Source organism: Bos mutus, chromosome 24 (assembly GCF_027580195.1).
Source record: "Bos mutus isolate GX-2022 chromosome 24, NWIPB_WYAK_1.1, whole genome shotgun sequence".
In the NCBI taxonomy this organism is placed as follows: Eukaryota; Metazoa; Chordata; class Mammalia; order Artiodactyla; family Bovidae; genus Bos; species Bos mutus.
This window is the reverse complement of record NC_091640.1, coordinates 60,101,258-60,118,684: the sequence shown is the minus strand read 5'-3', so window position 1 is coordinate 60,118,684 and position 17,427 is coordinate 60,101,258. Positions and strand designations below refer to the sequence as shown.

At 46.1% G+C, this 17,427-nt stretch overlaps 1 pseudogene; it reads right to left on the bottom strand.

The window, feature by feature from the left end:
• Positions 1 to 904: 904 nt before the first annotated feature.
• LOC102271928 (GTP-binding nuclear protein Ran-like) lies at positions 905 to 1,610 on the bottom strand (annotated as a pseudogene).
• Between the last annotated feature and the right edge of the window lie 15,817 nt (positions 1,611 to 17,427).

Genomic DNA, 17,427 nt, shown 5'->3' with positions numbered 1-17,427 from the left:
AGTGAGCCACTCAGTTCAGTTCAGTTCAGTCGCTCAGTCACGCTGACTCTTTGCAACCCCATGGACTGCAGCACGCCAGGCTCCCCTGTCCATCACTAACTCCCAGAGCTTGCTCAAACTCATGTCCATTGAATCGGTGATGCCATCCAACCAGCTCATTCTCTCTCATCCCCTTCTCCTCCTGCCTTCAATCTTTCCCAGCATCAGGGTCTTTCCCAGTGAGTCAGTTTCTTTGCATCAGGTTGCCAAAGTATTGGAGTTTCAGCTTCAGCTCTTCCAATGAATATTCAGGACTGTTTTCCTTTAGGATTTATTGGTTTGATCTCCTTGCAGTCTAAGGGACTGAGCCACTAGGAAGCCCATAAGCACAAGTGGTATAATGTTATTAGGCTGAACACATAGGGACTGAAAAAGCATGTACCTGAGTCAATAAAATGGCCTCAGACCGACTGCCTAGGAGAGCAGAGAACAGTAAACTGAAGGCATGATGTGAACTTAGATCTAAACTTCTCTTCCCAAAGAGAATTTTTGATTTAACTTGTCACACTCATAATGACTAATTAAATGTCTCTTCACCCCATAGGTCACGGATTTTGCCTTTTTTTTTTTTAAAGATATTTGAAATACAACTTTACTCTGATTCTAAACGAAAAGGAATGGGAATGACAGTAACAAACAAGATTGCACCTCTCAATATTGTTATGTGACTACAGCGGTCTTACATTTGAAACTCAAGGAGGAGACAACTGTGTTCTAAATCACGTAAATATGCAGGTCCAAAAACTGAAGCTTTTTAAAACTGCCACATTCACTCCAAAGCCCATCCGTTTCCTTCAGTAGCCAAAGAGTAAACGCATGTTCTGCTTAGCTATGTAATAAAGTGGCAAAAACTGCACCGCTGACATCACAGGTCAGTTGCCTATAAAACTAGACTTCTGACGCTGGGCCCCAGCCTCACGTTCTCACAGGTCATCATCTTCATCCAGGAGAGCAGTTGTCTGAGCAACCTCTAAATCGTGCTCAAACTGTGCTGCCAAGGCTGGGTCCATGACCACCTCTGGCAGGGCAAGAGCAGGCATGGCAACAAACTCCAAGTTAGGGTCTCCAGTCAGTTTTCTAGCAAGCCAGAGGAAGGGCTTTTCAAAGTTATAGTTGCTTATGGCAGAAATGTCATAGTACTGAAGATTCTTCTTTCGGTGGAAGGCAATTGACTTTGCCTTAACCTTTCTGTCCTTAATACCCACTTTGTTGCCACACAACACAATCGGGATGTTCTCACACACTCGTACCAGATCTCTATGCCAGTTAGGCACATTCTTGCAAGTAACTCTCGATGTTACATCAAACATTACAATGGCACACTGTGCTTGTATGTAATAGCCGTCTCTCAGTCCACCAAATTTCTCCTGACCAGCTTTATCCCACACATTGAACTTCATCTGTCCTCAGTTGGTATGGAACACAAGAGGATGGACCTCAACACCCAAGGTAGCTACATACTTCTCAAATTCTCCAGTCAGATGATGCTTCACGAATGTAGTTTTTCCAGTACCACCATCACCAACCAATACTAGTTTGAACTGAACTTGGGGTTCTCCTTGGGCAGCCATTGCGATGTTACTTACAGAACCGCCTCTGCGCTCGTCTGACTGAGGGCTGGAAAGATGGCGGAAGCGCAATTCGAATGCCCGGACACGTAGCGGAAAACAGCACGTGGACGGAGGGCGGGGCAACGGCGGCGCGCCGCTCCCACGCGGCCCGACGCACGCGCGCACGCAGGCCGCCCAGGCTTCGGCATTGCACCCGTTAGCCTGCAGCCTAGGGAGAGGCTCGCGGTGCCCCGGGCCTGGGAGGCAGCGCCGTCGGGCCGATTTTGCTCACTTTTTCAACTGCTATATCCTCAACCCGTAATACAAAAGTGATTAATGAGTATTTATTGAATGTCACAAACCCTTTTCCTCTTGAAATTCTCTGACATCTACATGCAGGTTTTCCTCCCAACTCACTGGCTGCTCCTCTTCAGTCCGTTTATGTACTTTACTTTCTCCTTGACTTTCCAGGGTTTCTCAAGAATCTACCCTTAACATACATGGAAATCTACTATACTTATACTGTTGAGGCTCTAAGGTCCACCTAGTGGTATTCACTATCCTATAACTATTGCCTCCCCAGCCTCTAGTTGATTTTAAATTTCTCTTCTGAGCATCATAGCTGTATGTTCAACTGTCTTCTAGCAAACTCTGTTTTGGAATCCTGTGGACACCTCAAATGCAGCAAGTCTAATACGACGCAACTTAGCCCCCATATTCAAACATTTGTGTTTTTGGAATAAAACATTTTATTTTAAAGGGAGGGTCTAGAGCTTTCATCATATGCTCTAAAAGTTCCATGGCCAAGAAAAGTTCAGAACTCGTGTGCATTCTTCCTAAGCAACAGTGCTTTTCCTGTGAATCCCAATCCCAGGGGTTAGGGCAGGTTCTTGTGTGCAGGCAAGAAACGTTGGCCATTGCAAGGCTTCTCACCATAATCCCTTGCTCCTTGTGAGAATACCGTAATAATTTGGTCTGCGTATATGGCGACCTGCTTTGCTCTGCTGTCATTCAAACTTGCTTCAGTTCTGTTCTGCTTTTAGGACCAGCCTTCATGTTGGTTTGTTTCAGGCTACTGTCTTAAGGTAAAGTGAACCGAGATGTGAACAAACATATCCCAGAATATAAAAAAAGAGGAGGAAATTTGAAGGAAGTCAGAATAGGCAGCTGTGTCTCATTACATAGGAACGAGAGTGAGAAATGAGCATAGGTAATGATTAGGAGGTAACTGGTAATTTCTGAGTAACTGATTTGAGAGGAATTGTGTGGAAGACAGACTACAAGTGATAAAGAGAGAATAGATAATGAAGAGAGCGTGAAGGTGCTAGAAAAGGCAGCAGTGAAATTCATGACCATGGAACTGAAACTGAGAGATGAAGGACTCGAGATATGGAGAAAGGGATTAGAGTGCTTGATGGAGAAGGTCAAGTCCAGGAGCAAGGTAGTGGGAGAGGTGAGAGCAGAAAACAGAGAAGGTGGGAATCAGAGGCAGAGTCGTGCGTTTGACATTGTCTTCAGTGACACTGAGTAAGCTGAAGTGTTCTTATTTTCATGGGAAGGTGGGAATCAGAGGCAAAGCCGTGCGTCTGACGTTGTCTTCAGTGACACTGAGTAAGCTGATGTGTTCTTATTTTCATGGGTAGGTTAGCAGAGTGGAGAGGAAATCAGTGAGAAATTGTGGGACAAGTGTGTGTGGTAGGTTTTAACATTTCTACAGATTATTTGATATTCCTTTTTATGTGTCTAATTCACTTCCCCTTAAATATGAGCCAGACTTTTGCGATTGACTTCTAACATAAAATGCAATGAAATGAAGCTGTGTGGCTTCTGGGACTAGGTCATCAAAGGTATACAACTTCTATCTAGCTCTCTCATGGGATGCTTGTCTTTGTAACTCAGCCCCTGTGTTTTGAGGAAGCATAGGCCATGTGGAGAGATCTACATGGAGAGGTAGCCAGGCCTGTGACCCTCAGCCCAGGCTGAAGAACCAGCCAAAATCCAGCACCAACTGAGCAGTCCTCAAGGTGAACCATTGGGAAGAAGATCTTCAAACCTTGTTGAACTACCCTAGCTGATGTCACATGGAGCAGAGAGGAGCTTTCCCTGCTAAGCCCTGCCCAACTTGAACATCTGAGAGGAACATATGTGATTATTACTGGTTTAAACCATTAAATCTGGGTGGTTTATATGCAGTGGCAGAAAACTGGAGTAGAGTTTTAGCAAGGCAGTCAACTGAGATGTTTTACTTTGAGTGACCTGAATTTAAATCTTTGACCATTAGTGTGACTTGGAATAGGTTACGTAACGTTACTGAGCCTCACTTTTCCTGTCTTTAAAGTGGGAATGATTTAGACTGTGGAGGTTTTTGTGTGATTTAGAAATAATTGGTATAAAGCCAATGGCTGTTACATAGTGGTCATTCAGAAAATGGTAGCATCCTTGTTATTTATTATTAGGGAAGCTTGGAAGGAGCTTGAGCTTTGGCAGAAATAATATTTATGTTTATCTTCTGGTTCTGTTGCTAATTAAATTGTGACTTTGGGCAAGGTATGTAACTTCTCTGAATCATGCATCCTTCTTGTGTAAATGGAGGATGAAACCTACCTTGTAGGGTTGTTGGAGGTTAGACCTAGTGTCTGGAGGATAGATTAGAAACCACGTAGTAGGACTTCTCTGGTAGTTCAGAGGCTAAGAATCCGCCTGCCCATGCCAGGGCTATGGGCTTGATTCCTGGTCTGGGAAGACTGCACAAGCTGTGGGGCAACTAGACCCATGCACTGCAGCTAGGCTGCGCACTAGAGCCTGCGAGCTGCCACCACTGAAATGCGTGCACCCAGAGCCTGTGCTCTGCAACGAGTGAAGCCGCCGCAAAGAGAAGGCCACGCGCCACGGCAAAGGGTGGTCCCTGCTCTCTGCAGCTACAGAAAGCCCGAGTGCGGCAGAGTGAAGACCCAGCTGGGCCAGGAACAACATGAAATAATTTTAAAAAATAAAGAAAGAAAAAAGCATAGTGACGAACGCGTGGTAGGCACTCAATAAATAGAAGGCATCATAATGATTAACATAATAATGACTGTTATAGCCCTGAAATTAATACGGCTACTGGCAGGAGTAGGGCAAACTAGAAAATTCTGAGCCAAGCATCGAAGCCTTTGAGGCAGTTGGAGGAAGATTCTAGTAGAAGATGGTGATGAAGTTGGGGAAGGCTGATATTAATAATTGATACATTTCAAAAGAAGGAGCTTTGAATGATGAGCATAGAATGAAGACTCACAAAAAGCATTTGGAGCGACCCTCTTCTTCTACCAGTGCTGAGAATAGGAGGAAACAGGTTAAGGAGATTGGAAAAATAACGAGTTTCTTAATATTAGACGAGGCCACAAAACTCCAACATAATGGATCTGAAATTATGAGAGAACAAGGGAGACCAAGAGACTGTAAGAAAAGTGGTATGATTGATAAGCAGCGTTGGTTTCAGGAATTTTAGTGAACAAGGAGATTTCAGCCTCTCAGCCATTCAACACTCATGGCCATAGCTCCATTCTCTGCTCTAACATTAGCCATACACTGACATTAGCCATAGGCTCATTAGGCCATTCTCCATGCTCTGACATTAGCCACACACATAGGCTCCATTCTCTGCTCTGACATTAGCCACACACATAGGCTAGGTAGCCCCATTCTCTGCTCTGACATTAGCCACACATAGGCTCCATTCTCTGCTCTGACATTAGCCACGGCTGCAGCCCCATTCTCTGCTCTGACATTAGCCACACATAGGCTCGCACGCCCCATTCTCTGCTCTGACATTAGCCACACTCGCACGGTGGCTCCATTCTCTGCTCTGACATTAGCCACAGGCTCAGCTGGTAGCCCATTCTCTGCTCTGACATTAGCCACACGTAGGCTCCGGTAGCATTCTCTGCTCTGACATTAGCCCATTCTCTGCTCTGACATTAGCCACACACATAGGCTCGCAGGGCTCGCACGGTAGCTCCATTCTCTGCTCTGACATTAGCCACACACATAGGCTCCATTCTCTGCTCTGACATTAGCCACACACATAGGCTCGCACGGTAGCCCCATTCTCTGCTCTGACATTAGCCACACACAGGCATAGGCTTCTCTGCTCTGACGGCCACAGCTCCATTCTCTGCTCTGACATTAGCCATCACACATAGGCTCTGCCCCATTCTCTGCTCTGACATTAGCCACACACATAGGCCACATTAGCCACACACATAGGCTCGCTCCCATTCTCTGCTCTGACATTAGCCACACGCATAGGCTCTCGCACGGTAGCCCCATTCTCTGCTCTGACATTAGCCATACGACATTAGCCCATTCTCTGCTCTGACATTAGCCTCACATAGGCTCAGCTCCATTAGCCCATTCTCTGCTCTGACATTAGCCACACACATAGGCTCGCACGGTAGCCCCATTCTGCTCTGACATTAGCCACACACATAGGCTCAGCAGTAGCCCCATTCTCTGCTCTGACATTAGCCACACACATAGGCTCGCTGCGCAGCCCATTCTCTGCTCTGACATTAGCCATTAGGCCACATTAGCCACACACATAGGCTCGCATAGCCCCATTCTCTGCTCTGACATTAGCCACACACATAGCCTAGCCCCATTCTCTGACATCTGCTCTGACATTAGCCACACACAGGCTAGGCCCCATTCTCTGCTCTGACATTAGCCACACACATAGGCTCGCACGGTAGCTCCATTCTCTGCTCTGACATTAGCCACTGCTCTGCTCTGACATTAGCCACACACATAGGCTCACACGGTAGCCCCATTCTCTGCTCTGACATTAGCCACATTCTCTGCTCTGACATTAGCTGACATTAGCTGCTCTGACATTAGCCATACACATAGGCTCGCACGGTAGCTCCATTCTCTGCTCTGACATTAGCCACACACATAGGCTCGCAGGCTGCTCTGACATTAGCCACACACATAGGCTAGGCCCCATTCTCTGCTCTGACATTCTCTCTGCTCTGACATTAGCCACACACATAGGCTTCTCTCTGCTCTGACATTAGCCACACACATAGGCTCGCATTCCCCATTCTCTGCTCTGACATTAGCCACACACATAGGCTCGCACGGTAGCTCCATTCTCTGCTCTGACATTAGCCACACACATAGGCTCGCACGGTAGCCCCATTCTCTGCTCTGACATTAGCCACACACATAGGCTCGCACGGTAGCTCCATTCTCTGCTCTGACATTAGCCACACACATAGGCTCGCACGGTAGCCCCATTCTCTGCTCTGACATTAGCCACCTGATTAGGCTCGCACTCTGTAGCATTAGCCTGACATTAGCCACACACATAGGCGGTAGCCCCATTGTCTGCTCTGACATTAGCCACACACATAGGCTCGCACGTAGCCCCATTCTCTGCTCTGACATTAGCCACACACATAGGCCACTGACATTAGCCACACACATAGGCTCGCACATTAGCCCCATTCTCTGCTCTGACATTAGCCACACACACATAGCTCATTCTCTGCTCTGACATTAGCCACACACATAGGCTCGCACCCATTCTCTGCTCTGACATTAGCCCACACATAGCTCCATTCTCTGCTCTGACATTAGCCACACACATAGGCTCCAGCCCCATTCTCTGCTCTGACATTAGCCACACATAGGCCCATTCTCTGCTCTGACAGGCTCGCCCCATTCTCTGCTCTGACATTAGCCACACACATAGGCTCGCACGGTAGCTCCATTCTCTGCTCTGACATTAGCCACACACATAGGCTCTGTAGCCCCATTCTCTGCTCTGACATTAGCCACACACATAGGCTCGCACGACATTAGCCCCATTCTCTGCTCTGACATTAGCCACACACATAGGCTCGCACGGTAGCCCCATTCTCTGCTCTGACATTAGCCACACACATAGGCTCGCAGGTAGCCCATTCTCTGCTCTGACATTAGCCCACATTCTCTGACATTAGCCACACACACATCTGACATTAGCCACACATAGGCAGGCTTCTCTGCTCTGACGGTAGCCCCATTCTCTGCTCTGACATTAGCCACACACATAGGCCACACACATAGGTAGCCCCATTCTCTGCTCTGACATTAGCCACACATACTCGCACACTTCCATTCCATTCTCTGCTCTGACATTAGCCACACAGCCATTCACATTCTCTGCTCTGACATTAGCCACACACATAGGCTCGCACGGTAGCCCCATTCTCTGCTCTGACATTAGCCACACACATAGGCTCGCACGGTGGCCCCATTCTCTGCTCTGACATTAGCCACACACATAGGCTCGGCTTCTCTGCTCTGACATTAGCCACACACATAGGCTCTAGCTCCATTCTCTGCTCTGACATTAGCCATAGGCTCTCTGCCCCATTCTCTGCTCTGACATTAGCCACACACATAGGCATAGGCCCCATTCTCTGCTCTGACATTAGCCACACACATAGGCTAGCCCCATTCTCTGCTCTGACATTAGCCACACACATAGGGCTCGCCCCCATTCTCTGCTCTGACATTAGCCACACACATAGGCTCCACACACATAGGCGGTTCTCTGCCCCATTCTCTGCATTAGCCCATTCTCTGCTCTGACATTAGCCACACATAGGCTCTCATAGGCCCCATTCTCTGCTCTGACATTAGCCACACACATAGGCTCCCATTCTCTGCTCTGACATTAGCCACACACATAGGCTCGCACGGTAGCCCCATTCTCTGCTCTGACATTAGCCACACACATAGCTGCACATTCTCTGCTCTGACATTAGCCACACACATAGCTCATTCTCTGCTCTGACATTAGCGCACACACATAGGCTCGTAGCCCCATTCTCTGCTCTGACATTAGCCACATTAGCCACACCCCATTCTCTGCTCTGACATTAGCATTCTCTGCTCTGACATTAGCCACACACATAGGCTCATACGGTAGCCCCATTCTCTGCTCTGACATTAGCCACACACATAGGCTCGCAGCCCATTCTCTGCTCTGACATTAGCCACACACATAGGCTCGCACGGTAGCCCCATTCTCTGCTCTGACATTAGCCACACACATAGGCTCGCACGGTAGCCCCATTCTCTGCTCTGACATTAGCCACACACATAGGCTCGCACATTCTCTGCTCTGACATTAGCCACACACATAGGCTCGCATTAGCCCCATTCTCTGCTCTGACATTAGCCACACACATAGGCTCGCACGGTAGCCCCATTCTCTGCTCTGACATTAGCCACACACATAGGCTCGCACGGTAGCCCCATTCTCTGCTCTGACATTAGCCACACACATAGGCTCGCACGGTAGCCCCATTCTCTGCTCTGACATTAGCCACACACATAGGCTCGCACGGTAGCCCCATTCTCTGCTCTGACATTAGCCACACACATAGGCTCATAGGCAGCCCCCATTCTCTGCTCTGACATTAGCCACACATAGGCTCACACTCTGCTCTGACATTAGCCACACACATAGGCTCTCCCCATTCTCTGCTCTGACATTAGCCACACACATAGGCTCGCACGGCTCTGACATTAGCCACACACATAGGCTCGCACGGTAGCCCCATTCTCTGCTCTGACATTAGCCACACACATAGGCTCGCACGGAACTTGAGGCCACTCCCTGGTCCTTCCACCTCTCGGCTGAGTCTCTCTTAAACTCCTGCAGACAAATGAACCTATTCTTAAAAGACTATCAATCAGTAACTTAATAGCTCAGTTTCTGGGAACCCTCATTCTGAATTCTCATATCTACCAACTTCAGTCTTTTTTTACAAAGACCTTGGCTTTCAAGCATATCCTGTACCATATTCCATGACCATTGAATTTCTTTTTTGACCTATTTGACCGAAATGCAAACAGACTTTACTCAACAGTTCCTGAGAAAGGTACATGTCAGCTTCTGGAAACATTCTTTAAAAAAAAAGTTTTATCAGTCTGAATAGCATGATGTGTGCTCCTGTCTTATGTAACTTTGCTATAACACCATTCGTTCATCTGATATTGGCTGAGTATTAACTATGCCCTAGACAGCTGTGCTTCTGGAGCTTGTAATCTATGGTGGGACTGGGGATGGGGTGGTACTGGTGAGCAAATGAGCAATAAACAAATGAATAAGTTCTACTAAAGAACATCCATGACATGCAATATATCTGGGCCAACTATGAGAACCAACTCTCGGGTGCCTGAGAGAGCACAGGGGTCGGGTAGGTTGGGAGACGGAGAAGAGGAATTGTTCTGGTTGGCTGACCCCTGGCTGCCCATATTGAACACTCAGATCCACTGGATCCCAGGCAGGTCCTACTGCCCTGAGTTAGTCCAGGGCCTCCTGCGAGCAACTTTCTGGATCATATTGGAGTTCTCTCTCCTTTTCCCTTCCCCATCCTTCACAGAGTACTGGGCTTCAAGGAGCCAAGGTACTGGTTCTCAGTGCTCTGAGTCGGTACCATGAGAAGGGTCCCTGAATGATCCTTTCTGGAGTAGTGCTCCCCCAAATTTCACCCACAATGAGGTCAGGAGCTTGTGCCAGAATGTAAATCAATGCTGTGTGTCTTCTATAAGGAACAATCTCCCTATGGGAAAGGTGCCAGCTGAACTCAACAGCGTTCAGTGTTGGCTTCGGATCTTGCCACAGATTGGAGCAAAGAGTGTGTGGACAGGTGCTGATCTGTAGGCCACACTTTGAGAAGCATCGTTCTAAAATGTACATTGCAAACTGAGGATCCAAATTGCTGCATCCAGCCTGCAGATATAGTTTCTTTGGCCTGCCGCTGTTTTCAACATTCTGAAATGGAAAGATTTCACATAAAGTCTCCAGTTTCCCAAAACCTCTTAATCATACCTTTCTTTTGTGTCCCTTCATCACTGATGTCTTGGGATTCCACATTCCTACATGGCAAGAGTCAGAGATGACTCTCTCTTTTAGATAGGGCATGGACCTTCAAGGAGCCCAGCAGGCCCCTTTGACCTCCTTTGTTTCTTTATGTTCCCTGCTGCTGCTGCTGCTAAGTCGCTTCAGTCGTGTCTGACTCTGTGCGACCCCAGAGACGGCAGCCCTCCAGGCTCCCCCGTCCCTGGGATTCTCCAGGCAAGAACACTGGAGTGGGTTGTCATTTCCTTCTCCAATGCATGAAAGTGAAAAGTGAAAGTGAAGGCGCCCTGTCGTGTCCGACTCTTCGCGACCCCATGGACTGCAGCCCACCAGGCTCCTCCGTCCATGGGATTTTCCAGGCAAGAGTACTGGAAAATGTTGCCTACTGCCCCCCTAGAGGCGTTTGGTTTCCTAACCCCTAAGAATCCTGTGGTGGGGGCAGGTCAGTGAACAAAGGTGATGGCAGCTCAGTCCAGGAAGGGAGAAGGTCTGGGCTGCAGTGTGATTGAGAGTGCCTCTCCTTGAGGGAGGGGGAGCCGGGAGAGGAGCTGAAAGCATATATGTCACCATACGTAAAGTGGATAGCTAGTGGGAACATGCCCTGTGATGCAGGAAGCTCAGACTGTGCTGTTTCAACCTAGAGGGGTGGAAGGGAGGGCAAGAGGGAGGAGCTCTGTGTACACCTATGGCTGACACGTGTTGATGTGTGGGAGAAGCCAGCACAACATCGTAAAGCAATTATCCTCCAATTAAAAAAAAAATAGGTTTATGGATCCTCGAGAATGTAAATGACGATGTAACAGGCTACCTATTGCTCAAAGTGGTAATCCAAAATATAAGCATTCAAAAACTAAAAAAATAAAAAGAATGCCTCTCCTCTTCCTTCCTTTATTCTTCCATCCACTCATGGAGTCTTCTCTCATACCCTCTCCATCATAAAATTACTCAGAATTTATTGCCCTTCGCCTGCTCAGCAATGAGACTGGGAAGGAAAAGGTGATACGCATGTGTTCATTCATGCACAGCAAAGTCACAGTTCCAATCCGTCAAGCAGCGTTTTCCCAAGAATCCGGGGAGCCATTAGATCCGTAGACCTGAGGGCCAATCCGTGCGGGGTAAGAGGCTGCCTCGGAGGACCAGCCCTGCATCCCACTGCTGACTGCTCGGAGATGACTGACTGCAGACCTTCCCGAGAGAGGAGGCTTTATCAAAGGACTGCTTTAGAAAGTGACTTTTGGTTTTCTAATGGCTCAACGATCTTGTTACAAAGATTCTCGTTTCACTGCTCCCTCTAATCCTTACAAATTTTACAAAATGGTGTTTGATCTGACGTCTCTGAAAGCACACAATAGTCTCTAGTTTTAGTCAGATTTCTTAATGCTATTTTTTCTCAGTTTAAAGCCTTGAGTATATTTTCCTGTGCCTTGTGAGGTTTACTAATTAAAATAGAATATTATAAGGGTAAGTGTGTTACATACCGCTGGACTTTGGGTGAAGTGGAAGTGACGTCGCTCAGTCATGTCTGACTCTTTGCGACCCCATGGACTGTAGCCTACAAGGCTCCTGAGTCCATGGGATTTTCCAGGCAGGAGTACTTTAACCAGATGTGGGTAAAGTTCTGGAAAACCACGGTGATGGTATAAGATAGATGCTCCACTGGGCAAATCCCCGTGACAGGTACTTTGCTTGGTGCTTCCTTATTTGCATTTTCTTGGTTTTTATTTATATGATACAAAATGTTACAAGATGAATGGTCCCTAAAGTGAGAGGAAAGACAGGAAAACTGAGTGCAGAAGCCACGTGTCTCTCAGTCTAAAACCAACTGAGCTTAGAATTTTAAGCATGTCATGGTGGATGGGAAAGCACAAAGACACTGCAGTCTGTAAATGCCACAAAACAGGGACCGCAATTGGAGGGGCACATAAAAGACTTACAAATCACATTATAATCAATCTAGATCATACACTTGTGGGAATAGAAGAATATAAATGAATACTAAAGCATTCCTATTAAATGAAAAATATTCTACAGAATAAACAAAATTTGGGAATGTTGAAGGGACGCAAAATAAATAAGGAGTCCAAGTTGGACACTATTAAATGCTTAAAGGAAGGTGGCTTTGCCGAAGGTACCCGGTGCCCCTGCTGTCAGCGTGACTATGTTATGGGCACAGAGATCGTTCAGTGTTCTTTTTTTTAGATGTGTGTTTATTTATGACTGCGCCGGCTCTTTGCTGAGCTTGAGTTTTCTCTAGCTGTGGAGTGCAGGGCTGCTTTCCCTTGCTGCTGTGGGCTTCTCACCCCTCACAGGAGGGGTCTCCTGTTGAGGTGCGTGGGTTCCAGGGCCCGGGCTCCATGGTTGTGGCCTGCAGGCCCAGTTGCCCGGGGCATGTGGGATCTTCCTGGAGCAGGGATTAAACTGGTGTCCCCTGCACGCGAGGCAGGCTCTCGGCGCCGGGGCCAGCAGGGAAGCCCCACTAAGTGCTTCTGTGTCCCGCCCTCCTCGGTGCCCTACTCTGAGGGCCTCTGTGTGCAGCGTTTGTATTCACCGCGTGTTTGCTTCACCTGATAAAAAGAACAGACAGTTCCCGGATGAGCTCCAGCCTTTAATTTGGCTCGTTCCGAAGTTCTGCCTTCCTTGTATCTACGCCCTCTGCACTGTGCCTGCAGCTCTGTCTTTAAGAGGTGGAGCTGGCTTCCTCTCCTTTGAATCTGGGTGGCCCTGTGACCTGCTGTGGTCAGTAGCATGCAGCAGAAGTGACAGCGGCCTCGAGCTGCAGTTCAAAGCCTCGGCCTTAGGGTACCTGTGTACTCAGCACGAGCGTCGTCTGCTGGAGGGTGAGACCTTGTGAGGCAGAGCTGAGTAAGCCCATCTGGCTCAGCCAAGTTCCCAGCTATACTGCGGAGTCTAGCCAAGATCAGAAAATGTTCCTATCTGGCTTGAAGCTGACTGCAGATGCATGAGTGAGTTTCGCTGAACCCCACTGAGGTCAGAGCTGTCCAGCTGATTTTCGTGTTATTAGTAACAATGAGTAGTTATTAAGTCATATTTGTTGTTGTTGTTGTTGTTGCTTTGTTATCCAGCGTGACTGTGGCACTTGGTAAGGGTATCGATCAGCGTTGGCTGTGATAAAGCCGTATGACAAGCAACTCCCAAATCTTAGTGGTTTACAAGATGAATTTTTTTTTTTTTTTAATTTCCTTCACATCAGCTTCAGGCTGATGGCAGGGTTTAGGACTCTTCAGTGTATCTCTCATTCTGGAATTAGGGGCTACCAGGACATGATTTTCTCATGACAGATGACAGATGACAGAAGCGCAAGAGTCAAGCCAAATTGTGCAAACAAATTTAAAGGCTTTGTTTGCATCATGCCCACTAACATTCTCCTGGGTGGAGGAAGTCACGTGGCTAAGCTGAAAAGCAGTGTGGCATTCCAGTTTACTGGCGCTGCTGGGCTCTGTGAAGCCATGTGACGAAGGAAATGCTATCTGATCTTATCGTAGGAAAGAAATGAAGGACTAGGAATAAATTCACCACGGGGAGAATTATTCAGGAGGCATAGTCGGGAAACTGTTTGCTGAAATACTTGATGAAACTCATTAATGCAAAATTGTTTGCCCCAGAAAAAGCTAAAATAGCCTATTGAAGACAGGTGGTGGTTCATATACTAGCATGAATATATAATTATATATATTTTTGGAAACATAAATTATCTGGAATAGGAATATGCCAAACATATTTTCATTTTTCTTGGTAAACTCACCTATTAGTGTCTCTTTATATAAGTTAAGTACAGTTTGGGGTTATGTGCCAATTCTCCTTCTCTTGGTTTTATAATTTGGTCTACTCCCCTTTTAGGTTTCCTTTGGGTTTACAGTGTTGTGAAAATAGGAAGATATCTTTCTTCTGCTGTAAGAAGTCTTGAAGGCAGCAAAAAAGTCATATATGTGAGTTCAGGCTAATATGCATTATAATTATTAAAATGCCTTTTAGTTTGAACTGTAAAATGAATTGAAACAATGAAATGAGGATGAGTTTGTGACACTATAGAAATGCAGGATTCTATCTTGTATACACACAGAAAAGTGCTCTGAACACCCTATTACATGTGGCACATTGCACTCCCCTCTGAGAGTTGCAGAATCTAGACATTGCTTTTTTTGTGGTTGACTGTTAACATTGCTTCTTGCATTGGTAGGTCTTCCCTTGAACACTGCCACCTTATTATGTAGGAAGTATGACAGTCAGTAATCATTTTTCTTTGTTAAAAATAAATATATACTAGTGCCCAGTGTCTACAGCTATTTATCAGAAAAATTATTTGAAATAACATATTGAAAATATTGAAGTACTCTATGTGTTTTTGGCTGGTTGCCCAAAGGATCTGTCTGTTCTGTCTGTCTGCCTGTGTCAGATGCCTGTGACAGGAGCACATGTCCTTGGCAGAGAGTTGCGGTCCTCTCCAGAGCCCTTCTCCACCTCCCTGTCTTCTCTGAATCAATCCCTCTCTTTTTCCTGTCATGCTCCACGCACTTGAGCACATATGATGTCGGGGAAGAAATCTGTTATGTCCCTTGGGAGCAATCAGTGGAGAAGGAGTTGAAGGGAAAGAAAGCAAGAGAACCAGGCAGAAATGCAGGAAAGGGTGGAGAGCTAATGTGTGGAGACCAGTGCACAGGAAGTAGGTGGAAACAGCAACATCAGTGGTTTTGAATGTGGAAATCGTGGTGACCCATCAGCTGAGCGGACGCGGACCCATTGTGATACCACTGGGCCCACTTTCTAGCTCCAAAACATTTATTCTTGGTCATCCACATCAGTTCACTCTACTGCCAAGTCCTCTGCACTTGATTGAGGTATCTGTGCCAAATAAAAGCGATTTATGCAGTTCTGCCTTGAGATTATTTGTGTTTAATGTTTCATCCAACCCAGCCTGAAAACACAGCACAGATAAAATGAATAGAGAATTCACCGAGGGGAAAAATGAGTGGTGGAAATAAATTCTACATGGAGTATTTTTATGGATTCAAAGAATGCCAAAGTTGGGAAAGAACCTAGACATGATACTGTCCAAACTCTCATGTTATAGGTGAAACCAGTGTTCAGGGAAGTATAGTGACTTGCTCAAGGTTATGTGAAGGCCAGAGACAGTATCAACCCAGACTCCTGACCCTGAGGGCAGTGCTCTTAATCCAGAACTTCCTTTCTGCCTGCCCTCTTTGAACCATTTTACAATGATTTTTGTGCAAGGAGAAATCAGGAAATGTAGCCCGTTCCGGCATCAGCAGGGTTAATGAGTCTTTTCTACATGCTGTCGCGTTAGTGCACCTGTTCAGCCCTTCATTTAACAATATTTAAGAATGTCTATTGTAAGTTCCGTGTATTATACAGTAGGCACACAGGGCCAATAATATTTTATGTATTCTCATCAAGAGGGGAATTGTAAGGGCCATAAATGGCCTGATGGAAGAGGATGGTGAGCACAGTGGCTCACAAATCGTGTTTCCTCGGCTGAAAGAGCTGAGTGACTGAGGATGTGAATTCTTCCTGTCTCACAGGCCCATGGGAGCCGCCTGCCAACGGGGCAGAACATATGAAGACATCTACCGTTTACATCCTGTTCTGGTCAAAGGATGGTGGTAGCAGTGGTACATTCGTCTTTACGGCTTGCGTACATCGAGTAGGAATAGTAACTGGTGACCACTTACTGAGTGCAGGACACTGTGCTAGATCCGTTTCCGTCAATTATTTCTATTAATTAATGAATTGATTCCTTCGCTTGTTCAACCTTCATGAATTGAGTGCCAAGCCCTTTTCTATTTCTTTTACATTCCTCACAGTAACCTTAGGATGGGGATATACATGCTTATTCCCCATTTACAGCAGAGCAAACAAACTTAGAGAAGGTGAGTCAAGTGCCCCAAGTCAAGCAGCATGAAGTGTGTAAGTCAGGAATTAAACCCACAGGCAGGGTGTCTAATTCAGCAAGTCCCTGGACATAACACAAAACGGGAAAGACCTGATGATAGTTTAGCCAAGGCTAGTCTTGGGTGTGAACAGAGTGAGCAGAGTGAATAGTGTGAGTAGGGTGAATAGAGTGTGGTGTAATTTTGTAATTCTTAGGAGAATCCCATGTCCCAAATAATTTATACTTAATGCTGTAGTGCCTAAATTCCACAAATAGAAGTGCTTTCTTTTAGATTATTACACTGATGGCTTCTAAGTGTAACTACAGCATCTATCCTAAGTTCAGAATTTCCATTAAATTTAAAGCTGGATTTTTAGAAGCTTTCTACATGTTTCATAGGCATCTCAAATTCGAGGTGTCTAAAACTGAGCTTCATTAGTTATTGGGAAATGCAAGTCAAAACCACAACGAAATAGATTGCACTTCACATTCTTTAAGATGCCTAGGAAAAAAAAAAAGACAGGCAATAACAAGTGCTGCTGAGAATATGGAGAACCCGGAGTCCTCATCCATTGCTGGTGGGGACAGAGAATGGTACTGCTTCTTTAGAAAGAGCTTGTCACGTCCTCACAAGAGTAACCCAGCAATTCCACCACTGGGTTTAGTCTCAATAGAATTTAAAACATATGTCCTCATAAAAGCTTTTACTTGAATGTTCATAGCAGAATTATTCATAGTAGTCAGATGGTGGAAACACCCAAATGTTGGCCAACGGATGATTGGAAAAACAAAATGCGGTATATCTATACAATGGAATGTTATTTAACAGTTAGGAGGAAGTACTGATATTTGCTACAAGATGAATGAGTCTTGAAAACACATTGCTGCAAAAGACCATATGTTATAAAATTCCATTTATATTAAATCTCCAGAATAGGCGAATCTATAAACACGGAAGGTAGATTAGTAGCTGCTTAGGGCTGGTGTAGGAGGTATAGGTGGAAATGGAGAGGCTAATGTATGCAGGATTT